The sequence below is a fragment of the Dermacentor variabilis genome, chromosome 4 (assembly GCF_050947875.1).
Source record: "Dermacentor variabilis isolate Ectoservices chromosome 4, ASM5094787v1, whole genome shotgun sequence".
NCBI lineage: Eukaryota > Metazoa > Arthropoda > Arachnida > Ixodida > Ixodidae > Dermacentor > Dermacentor variabilis.
In genome coordinates this window covers 111,206,894-111,225,321 of record NC_134571.1, presented here as the reverse complement: position 1 = coordinate 111,225,321, position 18,428 = coordinate 111,206,894, and positions in this window count along the sequence as shown.

Genomic DNA, 18,428 nt, shown 5'->3' with positions numbered 1-18,428 from the left:
CAATTTCGCTGTAACCTTCAAATTCAATTGCTTCTAATTTCTTGTTCTCGGTCACTCGCCCTTCCATCTGTATTGCTCCATTCTAGCTCACACAATGCAGACAGCTCATTGCCTCTAGGAAACGCGTAAAAAAGGCTTAACTAACGAGTACCATCACTAAAAGGGGTTATGTCAGTTTCTGGAAATGAAATGGTCGGCGAACTTACTCCGCGCAAACGTCTTTAGCCCGATTACCAGCTTAGTAAATATGTATAAACGAAAGCGCTAAACGAAGTAACTAGACAAAAAAAGTTTCAGATGTATAGCAAAATGAGAAGCACTCATGCCATGACTTGGCTGATTGCACGTTTACATAGTCTGTTGCTTACGATTTACTGCCCAGTGGAAGTACTCCCTTTCAGTTTTGTTTTTTGCTGTCCTGCAATCTCCATAGTTCGATTACACTACCAACTTTGCGGATTAGAGTGTTATTGAGCACACTCCGCCGTATTCCATAGTTCTCACTAAACTAGTTACTTGCCATTGCCTGTCCACTCAGGGTAATAGACTGCCGCCTTCGCCAGAATTGAGAGGCTTGGTGACGGGTGGAAGAAAAGAATATTTTTATTCGAAAAAAGAACAAAAGCGAAAGCAGCAACTTATTGGAAAATATAGGAGGTCACTTGTGACCTAAGCCAGCTTCAAGTGTAGTCGTTAGCGTTTTGCTGTAAGCGGAATTTTGCGTTCACTTCGTTAAAACCGTCGTTTTTTGTATATGTTTGAAGATTTTTACTTACTTCGATGTTCTTGACATGTTCAACTCAAATAGAACTCCTCCTCACTTTTCCTCGTCGTGTGCGTGACCGCCCTTTAGCCTACTGAAAATAAGTAATCAGATAATTTATGCGAACAGCAGAAGTAAAACGCACATAGTAGCAATACTTTCAAGTATACTACTGACGTCGATGATGGTAATTGATGCTGTTGGCGCGAAATATCGTCGGCGTGCTATCATAAGGGGCAAGACAGCGTGACGATGGCGTTGGCACGACGATGATCGCTGACCACGATGCACATGGTGATGGCACGACGACGAGTGCTGCGTTTCCCATACGGCATGCAGACATCAAGAACACGACGGTGTGATGACGGTCCGATGACGGCAGCATGGTAACGGCTGCACGCGCGGTTTCTTTCCTGCTCGCATACTCCAGGCAAGCCATAAACTCCTGGGACTATTGGCTTTAATGTTGTGTATGTCAATCGCGTGCACTGTGACAGTCGTTAAAGCGAAGGCGGGGTAGCAAGCTAGACGAAACTGCGTATATTGACAAGCCCTTGACAAGAGTCTTCTGCGACTAACGTGCCCCGCAAACGACGTCCCCGGCAAAGGAGACACGATACAAAGTGGCACGACCACCCACACCATCTAAAGCTTGAGATGCCACAAAGCTCTCGCGCGTAAGCTGGGACGTCTCAAAGAGCTATGGTTCGAGTTGGGGGATGAAAGAGCTCCGTCACTCAGTTTCGCGAGAGCGCGTGCCATTTGCATCAGCACCATTCGAATATTGGAGTAAGTCCGGCCGGCGAATACCACGCAAACGCTCGAAAGAACTGCAGAAAGCTATTGCCCTTAAAGATAGAACACTTCTGGAGGCTATGTTGTTCCTTCGTGCAGTCATTTTAGAGTCACCAATGCACGTATTTCCGAACAACTTGCCCACTATATAACTATGGTCTTCCGTTTTCTGTAGGTATCAATCCTGAATATACATATGGTCCTGAAATACGTACATCCTGAGAATGCTTTTTTTTTGAACGTCTCATTGCGTCATTTCATTCTCCTGTAGGGGCCCAAATAGCCTTTGCTAAATTTGTAGGCCCTAACAGAAGAATACGCGTTTCACTATGTAAAAGTCATTGAGAGTTCATTGGTCGATCTGCCACAAGGCAGGAGACCCACCATGCACCACCTTCCTATAAAAGCAAACCAAATATAGGGCAGCCGCAAATTGAGAACAAAAGTTATCGTCTACATACTCAACATCAAATGAAATGCCCAATAAATGCAAGCGCCTCCAAAAATCACTTGTCACACTTCTGCGTTCCAAGAAACAAGGATGTGGCTTCGAGGTCTCCGGAAGCATGCTTCAAACTGACAAGCAAAGCATTTTACCGGAGATTTCGCAAGCAATAGCTTCCGCCTTTCTATTCTCTTTGCCACTAGTAAATCCAGAAAAAAACAAAGCTGAAATCCCAAACATAGGATAGAACTCAAAACCCAACCAAGGAACGACTGGAAGAAAGAACCGGGATAGAGAATAACGCCATGAGGCATAGATAAAGCAAGTCGGTTCCTCGAGGCACACGGGCACGGGGGGTCTCTGGAGATCATCTGTCGCCCATGACAGACGATCACACGCCAAGTGCACCGCTTGGAGCGGAAAGCTCAGCAACGCTTTGTATAACAGCCGGGAAGCACCGTCTCAGTCCTCTACGACTTTCCGCTGCCCCCGGCGCCAGCTTTGCCTGAGGGACAAAAGGCCACGGCGCAACATTGTACGCATTCTCCAAGCAACGCCTCCTCGGGGAGAGAGGGAAGCACATGCCCATAATAACGGGAGCGTAAACGCGAAATGAGGAGAGTAAGGATCGCTCAGGCACTTCCATGGCTCAGGCATCGCCGCTCGGCCGTTGTACACCGATCTGCCCGCTGCCCAGAAAGCGCGTGGTGTCACAGCCATTCGCGCCTGTCCCTCGGCACTCGTCAATCGCGCTGCAAGAGCGCCGGCGTGCATTTGCTCTGACGACTGCTTTCGGCTGAACCGTTGAAACGGGCACTTCTGGCGGCAGGCGGGGCAGTGGTTTGTTCGCGTGGATTTTAGTACGGGGTAGGCGTAACGCGTGTTTTTTTAACGAATTGATCTTAATGCTTTGTTCGCGAAGCCCACCATGGCACCAGGCCTGAGCCTATTTCGCACGCGCGCGGACGCCACCACACCCACCTACCCACCCACCCACCCATCTAACCCTCCCCTCCCCCTCCCCACACACACATACAGTAGCGCCGTCTGCGGGAAGCGCCCCATTTACGTATAGGTTGGCTGCTTCTTCGCAGAATTCAATAAACGGTGACTTTGAGCGTCAGCCACAATTTGGTCAAATAAATCGACGTCTTGCGCGAAAGCAGCACGTATGGAGATGGTAAGATTGAGATCAACGCTTGTTGTATGATCTCTGTGTAACGGAACAAATTGTCTAAATGCTTAGAACGACAGAAAGCTGAGCTAGTTGGTAAGGATTCATCATGCAAAAAAGAAGTGAGGCGTGCAGACAGGACACAAGAGTAGAGAAGTAATATAATGTTTAATGTATAATGTATAGTGTATAGTGTATAATGTAATGTGATGTAAAGTATAATGTATAGGCATAAAAATAATGTCTCAATGCAGCGCTCGCACGGACTCGAAGTGAGTAAATGTGCGGATGTTTCTATGCAAGTCTGTGCGCTATGTTTCTATTTCCCTGCTGTCAGTAATCTCTGTGCTTGTTTGCTTTTTATTTGTCGTATGGTTCCTAATGTTTTTATAAGGAATCTATATTTAGGAACAGCTGCGAAACATAACACAATTAAGCCGGCTATGGTGCAATAAACGAGCTATGCAAAAGTTTCGCACCTATTTGGAACATTTAGCGCGAAGCTGCTAATGGCTAGCTCCCCCAGAATCATGTACGTGTGTTAACACAACACTATCATCACCACGATTGGCTCCGGCATCGTGGTCTTTCACAACTATCTCGTTGAAGCCCCTCGGCGCTACCGCGCGAACTTGCTCATGCCACTGCTCCCGCGTTCGTCATCGTCAATATTAATTAGTTAATTAACACAAATACGCCTATAATTTTACAGCAAATTACAGCGAAGCTGTTAAGGGCTAGTCCCCCCAAGATTGTGTCCGTGTGTAAGCACAAAAGTACCCATACGTGGGCCGATCCCGAATATAGTGCGATACCATGACGACTCGCGGCGTAGATGCAGTTCGCTATTAAGGGGCTCACATACGCAGCTTCGAGGGTCATTTTTCTGCTCAGAGTGGAAGGGTGCTGAGTTTTTTATGTTGCTAATTCAAATGCTTTATAAATAAACTTTAAAATCATTTACATGTCGAAATTGCAAAACTTCACCCGAGTACTGTTGCACTCACACTTCCTTAGCAATTAATGAAGGGAAAATCAGACATCCACCCTTTCGTAGCAACTGCTACAAAGGAAACCCATATGGGCGACTCTGACGACAATTATTTCGAGGAACCCGTATGTATTTCCTTTGCAGCAATTGCTACGAACGGGTGGATGTCTGATTTTCCCTTCATTGTTTACTTCTCTCCACCTTGCAGGCTTCCGCAGAACTACAACGTCAAACAGTTGCCTTCGCTTTAAGTTGTTGACAAATTCGACTGCGCCCTGGCATCTGCTAGCCGCCTGATTAGCTCAGGTGGTAGAGCGGCTGCCACGGAAAGGCGGTGGTCCCGGATTCAAGTCCCACACCAGGAGTAATTTTTCTTCAAATCTGAGGCCTTTCTTTCTAGGAACACGTATGGGTTTCCTTTGTAGCGATTGCTACGAACGGGTGGATGTCTGATTTTCATTCATTAATTACGTCTCTCCACCTTGCGGGTCTGCGCAGAACAACAACGTCAAACCCCCTTAGCAGAAATCCTCAGACTAGCAGCATATATTATGTATTCGTTACCAGAATGTGCGGAAATGTTTATTACGAAAGTAGTAACATTCAAGGACTCTTAAAAGGATGGGTTCAAGAAAATGTTCACAGGAAGGCTAATATATTTCTACCACACTTTGGAGATAGATATGGCACAAGTGGCATTAGTCCTGTGATTTCAGGCGTGAGTTCACTGGTACCCATGAGTTAAAGTGAATGATTAAAAAAGTTCCCAATTGTTTAATTTGTTAACAGGGCACTGCTATTCAATGATGAAGTTATTTCTGCATCTCCAGATAATCAACGGAAGAGGCTGAATTGAGCTTTAGATACAATTCAAAGATAAAGCAACCTTTATTAAAAACAAAGATAGTGAAAGAAAGATCAGTTTCTTCTAAATGCCTTATATATCGCCTTCCCTCGTTGTCGGGTCTCTGTGTACATGCCTGAATACTTACATTTAATAGCCCAATTTTTTCCCCTCCATACTGTTCTTTCCATAGTATAATGTAAGATTTTGCTGATTAATGCGCACTCCTCGAGCTTTCAGACTTACGTTTCTTTTCATAAGAGGTATTTCAATGTGATTTTTATAAGTTTGTGCATCCTATAATTTCCGTATGTTTCTCTTTTGCTCTCTTTTTACGAACTGTTGCACTTACGGGTATATCCCATCTCTCATATAAATACACTTACATATATCCCATTTCTCAAAGCCGTAAGATGTGAAATCTCAAGACATACCGTTTTACCTGTCGATTACGCGTTCAATTTCCGCCGATCTAACGGTACAATTTGTGCCCGCAGCGCACACATAGCACAGTCACCTGCCTCCTTCGAATGCTCTAACCGTTCTAATGAACCACAGCCTCAGAAGTTCGCCCACGCGCTCACCATGGCGCGGGTGGCAGACAGCGGCGAAAGAGTAATAGGAAAGATTTACGGACGGAAGAAAAAATATGAAAGCGAAGCAGCCAGGTCAGTATCAAACCTGCTACGCGGGAAACCAACCATCGGGCAGGCTCCGTCGGTATAAACAAAAAAAGGCTCATACAAGGGAGAAACAGAAAGGAAGATACCTTGGAACAGCAGTAAAACTGGTCCAACGGCTGCCAGCATCTAGATGGCCAAGTTTGCATTGTTTTAGTGCAGGAATCTTTATTTCTTTGTCTTTTTTTATTTCTTTACTTTTCGTGGCTCGTGTGGCTTTGAAAGAACCGGCAAACGGTTAGAAAGAAGGTCCAGCGTGGCCTGGGTGCACAATTCATCCCCTGGACCGTAATTAGATGTCCCGTTTGCCGGAAGCAATGTCCCTTTCTGCGCAGCAGTTCGAGCCTTTTAGATGCAATCGCGCGGCGCTCCACCCGCAGCGTCGGTAGTTCTGTGCGAAGGCTGCCTAGCGCAAGGTTTTTCGCCAACTATTTATTTCTTTTTGTTTTCTTTGGTTCTCGTCTACTTTGGCTTGTCGCAGTTGGCAGGTCAAGCAGAAAACAGAAACAATGGGAGTGGCGGGATAAAAGGGTCTCTCACGGCAGACTGGAGGAAGAGAAGAGTTCCACGGTCAACCGCAGAAAGGCGATGAGCTGGTTGTTTGTTCTCGGATGAGGTTTGTTTGGCGAGTTACAAGTTCGCGTTTCCCGGGTTGCTATTGCTTTGATTCATGCGTTGTGCCATCGCATATTTTCGTCCTCGACTCGAGGGACCAAAAAAAATAGAAGAAACCCCTTTATCTCCCTTGGCTCACTAAGCATGCTGCAACGAGATTCTAGTTTTGTTAGCTTCACGTGGGTCTAACTCTCCCGGTTCCTGTGGTAGAACAACTATTGAACATATGGTATACCAGGTGCTCCTTTTTTTAGCTGCACCAAATTTTTGAAAATTGCCTGTGGAATGTATCACAATTCTAATCATTGATTTGAATTACTCGATTGGACGCTGTGGAATCTGGAGGACAATCGCAATTGCTGGCCCCCAGGTTTCGGACCTTGCCATTGGGTGCGGGAGTTGGCTGAGGTTGAAAAGGACTTTCAGATGAAAACTGGAGGTTTATTTACATTATTTACAGTGAGAGTAGAAAGAAATTAAGAGTCATAAAGTCATTACGAACCGGCAGCAACTCGGACGATGCGGTCCATTGCAAGAAGCTCGATATAGATGAATGAAGGCATGCTCTCCTGCTGCTCCCGGGCTCCGCTTTTAACGCCTTCGGTGTCTCAAGGTCCCGTCCTGTTCGGCCAATCGTCGAGCCTGCTCAGGTGCAGTCATTTTCGGCCAATCGGCGAGCCCGCTCAGGTGGCGTCATTTTCGGCCAATTGTAGGAGCCCATGCGAATGTAAGTCAGACCCAGCGCAGAGGGTCGCTCCTTGGGCACCAGTTATCCGAGACAAAACTTGTCTGCAGTATTGCCTTCCTGGTATGCAACTGCCGTCACAAAGGCCGACGGGGGGATTGCTCCCAGGGCTTCACGGTGCAATATGGCCAGCGTTGCCTCGCGGCTTGCAAGCGCCGTCACAATAGGCGGACGGGGGGAGACGGGTTGTCTTCTAGCGACCTTTCAGAGCTGCAAAGCAGCTTTCCTCGGGATCCAGGTTACCTGGAACCGTGCCAGGCTCCCGCTACATGTTCAGGAAGAGTCAAGCAGTGGTACAATAGCTCCACATAAAGGCGCAGGAGGTGGGAGACGCCAACTTGCTTCGACGTGCTGCGCCTCGGGAACGGGGTGGATGTGCTTCTGCGCTCCTTAATTAGGTGTGAAGCGATTCGATGCGGTCTGGTGAACTCGAAGGAGGCTCAGGGAAAGGTCCTGTGTCTAACAACGCTCATTACTTCTGTGAAAAATCAAAATGCGTAGTTGAATAATTAACAACACAACGCCAATTAACCTTTTACATATTTAAGGCACCCATTTTAGTCAACGAATCGCACCTAGTGAGTTCATAAGGTGGTTCCGCTGGAATGAAGTTTCTGAGCTACACTAGTTACGAAATAATAATTTTCAAACTGTCAGACGAAATACTTACTTTTGTGTTTCAGTGCTTAAACAGCGTTTTCATAGAAAAAGTAACTGCAACGCCAATGCATTTCGTGAGACACATCAAAAATGATATCTATAAATTGGTAAAGTTCTGAGAGTTCGTTCCAAGTGGACACGCCTTGCGAACTCACAAGTTACAATACGTAAATATGTGCCGTAAAATGATGAATTAGAAAGTTAACTAGCGTAACAATGCTAACCATTCAACTAAACATCTTAATTTCTCGTCGAAGTAATGGTCTTTCCATCGAGTAATCTAGATCGAGGGCTAGAATTGTGCCGTCTACCACAGGCATTTAAAAATAAATTGGCGCAGCTAAAGGAAAGCAAGTTACAGAAAGAATGCGAGGAAGCGACTCAAGATGCAGTAACGTCTTTTTCGGCCACCGGAAGTCGTGCTCGAGAAACAAAGACAACTTGATCTGGTCTTATCATGGGTGATGTTTAGATTGCGTCTTGAATAGCCGTGCTAGGTACGACATAAATTATTTCTCTAGAATGATGGAGATGCAGGTGCCATGATTGTGAAGGAAATAGCCGCCTAGTAATTTACAATAAAAGGGCCTTTTTCTTTGGGGCAGGGGGGAGGTGGGGGTTTTTGAAGCGACATACACTGTAGTAACTTGCTTGCTTGCCTTTCTTAGTAACTCAGGAGACCAATTGCAATGTATGCTCACTGACCTGGAGAGGCAAAGCAGAAGGGTGGGTCTGAAAATTAATCTGCAGAAACCTAAAGTAATGTTTAACAGTCTCGGAAGAGAACAACAGTTTACGATAGGTAGCGAGGCACTGGAAGTCGCAAGGGAATACATCTACTTAGGGCAGGTAGTGACCACGGATCCGGATCATGAGACGGAAATAATCAGAAGAATAGGAATGGGCTGGGCAGCGTTCGGCAGGCATTCTCAGATCATGAACAGCAGGTTGCCATTATCCCTCAAGAGAAAAGTATATAATAGCTGTGTCTTACCAGTACTCACCTGCGGGGCAGAAACCTGGAGGCTTACGAAAAGGGTTCTACTTAAATTGAGGACGACGCAACGAGCTATGGAAAGAAGAATGATAGGTGTAACGTTAGTGGATAAGAAAAGAGCAGATTTGGTGAGGGAACAAACGCGAGTTAATGACATCTTAGTTGAAATCAAGAAAAAGAAATGGGCATAGGCAGGACATGTAATGAGGAGGGAAGATAACCGATGGTCATTAAGGGTTACGGACTGGATTCCAAGGGAAGGGAAGCGTAGCAGGGGGCGGCAGAAAGTTAGGTGGGCGGATGAGATTAAGAAGTTTGCAGGGACGGCATGGCCACAATTAGTACATGACCGGGGTTGTTGGAGAAATATGGGAGAGGCCTTTGCCCTGCAGTGGGCGTAACTAGGCTGATGATGACACTGTAGAAGAGACAATACAATATAATGTGACAACGGCAAAGCGGCTTACGAATCTGGGTTCGATTGGCTGCACGCCGCGCTACGGAAGCAGGAAGAGTGGCATATAAAGTGAGTCGAACGGAGAGACGAAAAGTTCACAGCACTCGCGCCCGAGCACACTCTGAAGCGTTCACCATTCAGGTCATCACAATTGTTGACGCGGGCTGGTAGATCTCCAGAAACGCAGCACCCTTTTCGTGGCTTTGTACTTCGCATTCACATGATGCCACGGAGAGAAGATGTTACTTTCTGTGGAACGTCTCTCATCTGATTCCCTAGCTATAGCCGTTCGCAGGGTAGGCCTCGATAAGACATGCATGCTATGGGAAGTGACGCAACCAATGGTTTGTTTTCTTTGCTTTCTTTTTCTGCTATTTTTGTTACGATAGGCACAGTTCACCATTTCAATTCCAAATGAATAGGCAGTCGTAAAAGAAAGTCCTATTCGTATGCGACACATTAAGATTTTTTCGCTGTAAGTATGACAGGGTAAAAGTTTATATTGCATGTGTAGAAGTAGTGGCCACACCAGTACACTATACATACCTAATCCGTTAGGTATTTAACCATAACGCATTCTTGGCCAATTCTCCAGAATGGGAATGTCTCACTGTGTCACAAAGGTTAAAGAATCCAGAAATGTTGCCAGATGCGTGGGCTATATTTTATGGCGAATAGCATTCTTAGAATACCGCATGCGCTTTCCGTTATCTAATATGGGTCACTAACCATTTGCTTTAGATGAAATTGCTGAGGCTCAACGTACCGCACAGAGGGAGCGGTTGCTAGGTACACCAGCGGGTAGGTATATATTACAGTCAATTGAAGAATCGGTGGCTGTGTCGCACGATAGGGCGCCTCTACACGAGTTGAACGTGAACCTTAGGGCAAATATCATGGTTCGTCCATTTCCGCGGAATGTGCACCCCGTGCACAATGTAGGGAGGCGGGTCGCGAGAGCTAGGGCTTTGTTGCGAGAGGCAAAGGATCAGGAGGAGGAGTCTGCGTTTGTTGACGCCGCATGGATTAATGGTAAAAATGCTTATTCGGTGGTGGTAGTAGATGGCAAAGGGAGCGTTAGAAATGCTGCTTCCATTTATACCAAAGACCTGGGGGTTGCTGAACAGGTGGCTATTGCTCTAGCACTACTTGATTCTAGAAGAGTTTTGGTGTTTAGCGACTCGCGATCTGCGATTACAGCCTTCTCGAGAGGACTTGTTGCGGAACCGGCTAACAGACTGCTGCAGGGTAGGGATATCACTTCGCATACCGTTACTTGGTTCCCGGCGCACATGGGGACAGTGGAGGGAGCCCCGCGTAACCTCAACGAGGTGGCGCACAGGGAGGCACGAGGATTAGTGTGCCGTGTACTCCCTGAAGGGGCTGGATCTCCCGCTCCTGAGTACAGGGACCAACTGTTAACCTACAACGAAATCACCAAGCACTATTACTTAGGGCGCAGGGCATTCCCGTTGCCACATCCTAAATTAAGGAGGCCGCAGGCGGTTACATTAAGGCTTCTGCAGACACGGACGTACCCTAACCCGGTCATCATGAATAAAATTAATCCGGACTGCGGGGTTTCAGTCTATTGTAGTAAGTGTGGGGGTTTGCTCGATTTACAACACATGCTGTGGCGCTGCTTGGCGTTGGCCGGTGATCGTTCTCGAGGTGAACAGTGGTGGCAGCGAATGCTGCACAGTGAAGTGCTAGCGGACCAACTCAGGGCTGTCCAGAGGGCCCGTGTGATGGCAGAGGGGCTCGGCCTCTCTGTACCGACGTGGGAGCGGCCCGCATCAGTACCAGACTGATCCCTCAGGACCTCAATAAAGTTCTTCATACCATACCATACTAACCATTTGCCTTTACCTTTTATATATATGCAAATTTACATTGATGTTCTTCTAATAAGCTATCCCATTACCTCTCAGTCGTGAGTGACTTCCCCCAATTCAGACGCACGCAATTGTATTCCGTGTTCACACTGCTAAAGCGAACAGGCGAAAATTGTGACGCAACGCATTGTGATGGAACTCTTCAAATCTGTCGCATTGCTTGCTTGTCCTGAAGTAGCGGAGCAGTGCGCATAAGGCTTTCAGTGTTTTAATGGTACTGTGTATTTGTGTACTGTGTATTTGCTGTGCAAGGCTTCTTTGTCGATTAACCATTAATTAGGTTCGGAAATACGATGTAAAAGCTTTCGGCGTCAACAAAACATTGCGTGCGAACATCAAGGTGGCATCGCTAGTTGTTTTTAATTTTTTTTTTCATTTTCTCTAACCTACCAAGACTCCGCTTACGTTAAAGTCAACGTTTTCAGTATTGTATAAGTGTTACTTATATATAGAGCTGAACCCAATGTCCCTCGTTAGTGTTTCTTTGAGCGTTAATATTTTTTTTCTTTACTGTGCTTCCCCGTGTTCAAAGGCGACACACACGTGCTGTGAAGCGGCCATAGTTTGCCATATCATGCCACATCCAAGGACTGTGGTAAACTTTCATAGAATTGTTTTGTTATCTAACTGGTTGTGCAAATGAATCTTTTTGATTTCTTTACCAGTATGAACACTCCAAGACTTCTGCAGCAAGAGCGGGGATCGCTTGTATCATTTGTTTGCTGCTGTCTGATATATCGACGTGGAAGTTGAAGAGCCAACGGCATTCGATACCGTAAAAACAGGTCACGCAGAAACTCCTTTGGGAACTCTATAAGCAGGCGTCAGCATTGCGCCACTCGCTCATTTCCACGCATCCCGGTGTCATTATCAATGATATGTAACTTGATAAACCGTTATGAATTGATCGTTATCAGACTAGATCCGACTAGAACCATATCGGACTAGATCCTACCCTTATCAACCCTCACAGGTCGTTAGCAACCTTATCGGACTCTAACCGAGGCATATCAACACTTATCGATTGGTATCAACCTTATCGCAGTTGATCCGATCCTTATTAACCCTTATCTGTCCTTATCAACCTCATCTGGGATGATGCGACCTTCATCAACTCTTATTGGTTCTCATCAACCTTATTGGGCTTGATGCGACCCTTACCAACCATTATAGGTGTTTTTTAACGTTATCAGAATTGCCACGAGCATTATAAGCCTTTATCGCTCTTCAGCAATTTATCCATCCCCCTCGACCCATTATCAACCGTGATAAGTCCCATCTAAACCCTCATCCTCCTTATGAGCTGATTGACTGCTCACTGACGACTACCAACGTTGTTCCTTTCGAATATGTTCTGCTTTGTACATTAATTTCCTTATGGCGATTTGTCCTATGTGATCGATGGACGGGTTTTCTTGTTGGTTAGGCACAGAAATGTTTACGCATTTCAAGCAACCGCGAATACCAGAGCGGCCATTTCAAAGAGCAAGAATGCGAACGGAGACCAACTGTGTGCCCCAGATTAACGTACACCCTCAAATGGTTCTTCGCTTCGCGCGCGTGCAACTGACTCGGCATCGATCACACGCTGGCGCGCGCCTCGCGAGATGTATTGTGGCTAAACAAGTCTGATAACTGCCCCTTCTTTTCTCTATTCACTCTTTTGCTCCTCAACGAAACGTATGCTAACGCGAGGGCTACGGCAATACAACAGACACCAGAGCAACGCCATTGAAAACTGGCTCCATTAGCTAGGCACCGTGTGAAAAACAAACGAGTATGTTAGAGGGAACGCGGCGGCGTTCACGCTGACTCTTGATGAAACTCGGTGAAAGTTTACGCAGCTTCTGCACTTAGCATGACGTGGTTATTGCCTCGGAGATTTAACTCCGTTTATGCCAATCAATGCTGTCTTTCGTTATATCTCGCTTCGAGGCAAGCACTTAATTGTATATCGACTTCGGTGTCAGAAGCGACCATTTTATTAACTACAGGGGCTAAGTGCCAGCGTGATTTTAGACTACCATTTGGGTATCAGAAAAAAAAACTGTAGAGCACAGCATTACTTAGACGTTAGCCTGGTTGGGTTCTCGTTGAAAGAGCTCATATCGTAGAGCACTCGAAGGATAGCGAGAAACAAGAAACGAAACACGTCAAAAATGCACGCTGCTCGGTGGGAAAAAAATACTGAGTTTCGAAACTATAAGGCATAAATAAGCCGCAGTTAGAGTTGATAATGGTGGGATAAAGGTGATAATGGGGATAATACACAATATATAGATTTTAATGAAGAAGGATATTGGGCCCACCTCTGATATAGAGTAAGAACAAGAACTGGCTAATCATTATGCCCTACCATATATTAGTGTTAGTTGCCGTGCATTTCCTTAGGCGCTTGGACATCCTGTAGCTATCAACCTCTCGCGTGGTGTCCTCTAAATAATTTTTCACGAGTTTTAAGAGAGCAACACTTATTTCTTAAAGTTGAAGGTATAGCAAATGAAAGAAGAAGCACCCCGCCTTGCTGTGTTAGTATGCTTCGAAAGACGAACTTCGGGTGCAATGCAAGAGAGTACAAGAATATGCTATTTGCATTGTGTTCAATGTCTTGCAGTTTCTGGCGAAATTTGAAGTCTACCGCAAAAAACTTAAACGATGTAGGCAACAGTGTCGTGCAGGCACTCGGAAACAGACATGTCATTAAGAGTATATTTTGGACTCTAGAGCGGTCAACTTTCATGCATGTTAAATTCGTGTTAGCACGCCTAAATTTTTTTTATTTCGTTGACTCCTTATCTTTGTTATATATAATTACTCTGGCAGAACGCAGCATCTGCGTTGCTCAGTTTTGTATGATTGTCTAAATGTGCGCGGATTAACGTGGATAATCACACTGACAGCGTTTTTTTTTTTTTTTTAGTTTGCTCATGTTTTGTTTTCTTTATTAATAGTTTCGCCTTGGCCGTACCCCAAGTGCAAGGTAAACAAGTAAATTCGGATTGGTTTAGCTTTCATTTAATTCGTATTAGTGCGATGCATTCATCTTTGAATGGAGCCACCATTTCAACATTTTCCTGTTGCTATCCCGGTGACAATACAGTTTCCAATTATGTGCCACAGGAGTGATTGGGTATGTACGCCTGGGTATTTGCCCTATAGGTACGTGCTATGTGGCCACATGTTATGCGGCTTTGGGTATGTGCCAGGGTGTTTTAGCATGTTTTCAAACTTATACTTTGCCATTACAGGCGTTTTATCTTACTTATTATAAATATAAGCATGGCAACCTGTAATCTCTTTATAACCATTCGCTACACAACGCTTGCATTTTCACACAACCGTTCTCCACAAATCATGAATACTTCCCATTACGTAAATGTCAACTACAGTTCGGTCTGCCAATTTTTTAGTGCCTCACTCGGCACAGCTACAATATTCGTTCACACTTTGCCCCGTCTTTCATATTTGCTGGCTTCTTGATCAACAAGCCATTTCCGGTGTCGGCGCTGACGTCGGACAGGGGCAGGCTATGGTGCCTAGCTACCATGAGCCGCCATCGCATTTTTTTACCGCGTTGCAAAGACAACGCAGTCGTGGCCCAATGAGTGCGGCACCTGGCTTGGCTTCGTGACGCGCGTGGTTCCATTCGTCGCCGCTGGAACCCCACCTGTTTATGAGACGGGTACAAGCAGCTCTTTCTCAGGCTTCCGGTTCTTTAAGAAGGCCTAGCTTGTCGGACGTTTCGAACAGACCGCTAAGAAAAAAGCATTGCAAGGACTCCTGCCGGCCTAGGCCAATCTCTCCCTCACTGGAAGGGCGGTGGTCGTTTATTCATAGTGGCTCGAGCTTAAGATTTTACATAGCGTTTGCCACCGCTTCTTTTTGATACTCGATGCAGACTGCAACGGGTCTCCACTCTTCTATAAACTGCTTCAGCATGACATGTCACACGGCAAATACAGTTTGAATATTAAGACATGCTGCAAATAGGGGGCAGGATTGAAAGAGATACTGCGCTTTTGTGGTGTTGTGGAACGACCAGGCGGAATCACGTGCACTTTGAGGAACAGCATGAATGGTGAAGCGCTCGCACGCTGTCCGCGCGAAGAGTAAGGCTTTCGATGGCAGCCGTACCAGTCTGACAGTTTCGCATTGGAGGCACTCCTCCTTAGGAAAAGCCCACGCACAGTATCTTCAGAGAAGCTGCTTCCTCTGCTTATGGAGTTCCCGAGTGTGTTCCAGGCATCTCCGCGAAAGGCGCCCTCGAACCGCTTACGCAGTACATTTTGCTAACTTTGGCGACAATAAAGTGACTCCATGTTCGAAGCCAGTGGTAAGGTAACAGCGCAGTCGGTGTATATAGCATGCTGGTGACGAAGCGTCGGATGAGTTCGTTTCTTCGCTTATGTGCCAACTCTCGTGGATGCGCAAGAATTTGCGGCCGGTTTCGTATCAGCTACGTGAGCGCTGACTCTACAATTCCGACCTTTCCTTATTTGCGTTTCTAAGCACCAGTGCAAAAGTAAGTAAATATATACCGCGTTGCCGTAACATTATCCAATGTTTGCATGATCATTATCGTCAAAGTCTGGCATTAAGGACTACAAAAATCTATCTTATAACTTTCTTTAGTCCTTATTGTTACCCACGCGTATGCTAAAATGGTATTTCACTATATGCATTGACACTATGGTTCCAAGTGCTAAGATGATAATTGATCTTTCGCAAACGATAACGTACTTCTAAAGTGTCATTCAACTAAATCTCATCTCAACTTCAATTTTTTTTTTCGACTGACAAAGATGCATTCATTATGTCTAACTGACAATGCTGTTCAACTGTTTGACTACGTCTTAAACAAGATTTACCGGCATTTGTTCCCTTGGCTGTGCCTAACCAGTGCTCCAAGAATGCTGCGGAATAAAGAAAAGGGCGCGGGGGGTGCAGTGCAGTTATTTTTCGAAAAAAATATTATGTGCAACTATAGCAAGCATGCAGCACAGAAAGTGTATGCACTCAAAAACACAATGCATTTGCAATGTAGGATCTGAGGATAAAAATAAATGCCGCACAATAACAAAGCAACATAAAACTGTCCTTTCCATACATGACCCTGTGTAGACACGAAGTACGTGAGAAAGTGATGAGGAGACTCTACTTGACTTTTTTAGCAAACCGTAAAAAACCGAAGAAAACAATGCCCCGGACAACTGGTATATTCACGCAAGTATACGCTTCTTAAAGAATATATGTATATATATAGGCAGGTTACGGCACAATTTGCAAAAATAATCATTCCTGCCCTAATTAAGCGATAAACCATATTCATGGGCGTCTTATTGCGGTTTCAAGACAAACATCTCCGCAGATAAGCCAAGCATTGACCATCAAGGAGCGAAAGCCTATTATAAAAAGTAAGTATGCATAGAATAAATCGTTTTATACATGAGTCAGGATGAAAATGGCACAAAGAAATGATTACACGTGGACTCGCTCGAAGAGCAAGCGTCGTTTTATTATTGTTTTTTGCGCAGCAGACAGTAACGGCGAATTTGCGCAATAAATACTAAATGAAGGTCGCCAGAGAAATATTTGTAGAACCACAGGACACACCCAACGAAGTGCAGCTAGGACGCGAGCTGTTTAAATCTGAAGCATTGCATATACTATTCTAGCTTAACATGAAGCACCATCAGACATCCCCCACCAAAGGGGAAAACGATAACTTTTCATGTGAAAATGCTTATCACCGCGAATAGAAGCGTCAGGGATTGGCAATCTGAACCGCTGTAGAAAAGTAGGAGCTGCGGAGGGAAACAAAGTTACAGACGGTACGGCTGGGCCAACAACAAAATATTGTGTGAAAGCACATCTTTTTGCACCAAATCAGCAATTTTTTGCACCAGGTTAGGCATTGCTTTAGCGGTTGCTAATTAAATTCTTTGCAGCCGCGATGTCGATGTTAAGCTGTTGTCTGATCGTACACATGATATGCATAGGCATGCATGCACACTGGCTTGCATAATGCACAAGGGTTACTCCGTGGACACAGCTGGAGGATTGGAGACTTGCACAAAGACTGTTCTGTCAAACCGTCTACTGAGCCTACTGGCCAGTTTTCTAGAGCAGCCTTCGCACTTGTATAAAGGGTATGTGAGGGGAAATCATGCGCACCGCTATACAGTTGAACCGAAGAAGGCGGCCAGGCTCGCGTGTATATTTATAAACATTGCTCACAGAGTACAAAGGCACTTTAGTTTGGGCGAGCGAAGACTTGCACGTTCCACACACGTTAAACGAAGAGAATTCTTTGACGTCGGGAAAGACCAAAGCCAAGGTCGCGTACATGGGGGCCGTGACGCTGTACAAGTGCTTCTTGTGCCACAGTCTCACACACAGAACACGCAAAGCCAACAGGGTTGTCGATGAAGTCTCGGTTGAAGATGGCCGTCGCAGCCATTGCCAAAGACAGACGTTCCCGGGCTTCCGTTGTTTGTATGCAACGTCCGCAGCTAATCGGGCTTGTCACTGTTCATCCGTTTTGGTATCGCACTTGACAAGCTTGTGCAATCAGTCGTTTTCCAATCGCTTCTGTCGTTCTTTAGCAATTTGGTAGGTTAGTAGGTTGGTAGGCTAATAGTGCTTTTCTACTAAAAAGCTTTCACAAATCCCAATTAACAGGGTCCGAGGCCGAAGAGTTTACCGAGCAGAGCAGTGCTAATGTAAATGTTTTGGAAATCGGCTGCCGGTGGGCATTGACGGTGCGCCTTTTGTCTCTACGCGTGCTTTATCGATGGTACTTTTACTTTCTAGTTTATCGTATTTTCTCTATTGGCAGACGTTCTTCTAGGATTCAGGAGACCGGCTGCGACAAGTTTGTTTGCGACTCGCAGCGCTTGCCAGCCACGACTTTGGCAGGTGCAGTCATTCCTTACTGCAGCGTATGTGGGAAAGGAAGCTGGGACCAGAGCTCTTGGCCTTATATTGCTGACATTTTAGCACTAACTTTAATTTTATATCGCTTGCCACTTTTGTACGAAAGGTGCGGTGTGCAGACCGCCATTGCCTACGCAACCAGGTATTCTGGAAGTGTACAGTCAGCCCCTCTACCGGCCTCAAGCTCAAAATAGGCACCAACAAGCTTCATGTTTGTCAACGAAAACTTATGAAATCGCGCGCCACCCAAGAGCATGGCCGAAATAAAAAAAATAAATAATTCGCGACTATCAAGCCACAATAATATGCTGCTGAGCTTGATTTCCTCCTGTGTGTCGATAAAACACCGAGGGGCAATAGCATCATGGCGCTGCCAGAACCAGCATGCTCGCGGTAGGCAATGGTAGGTAGCTTTTTTTGTGATATTATGG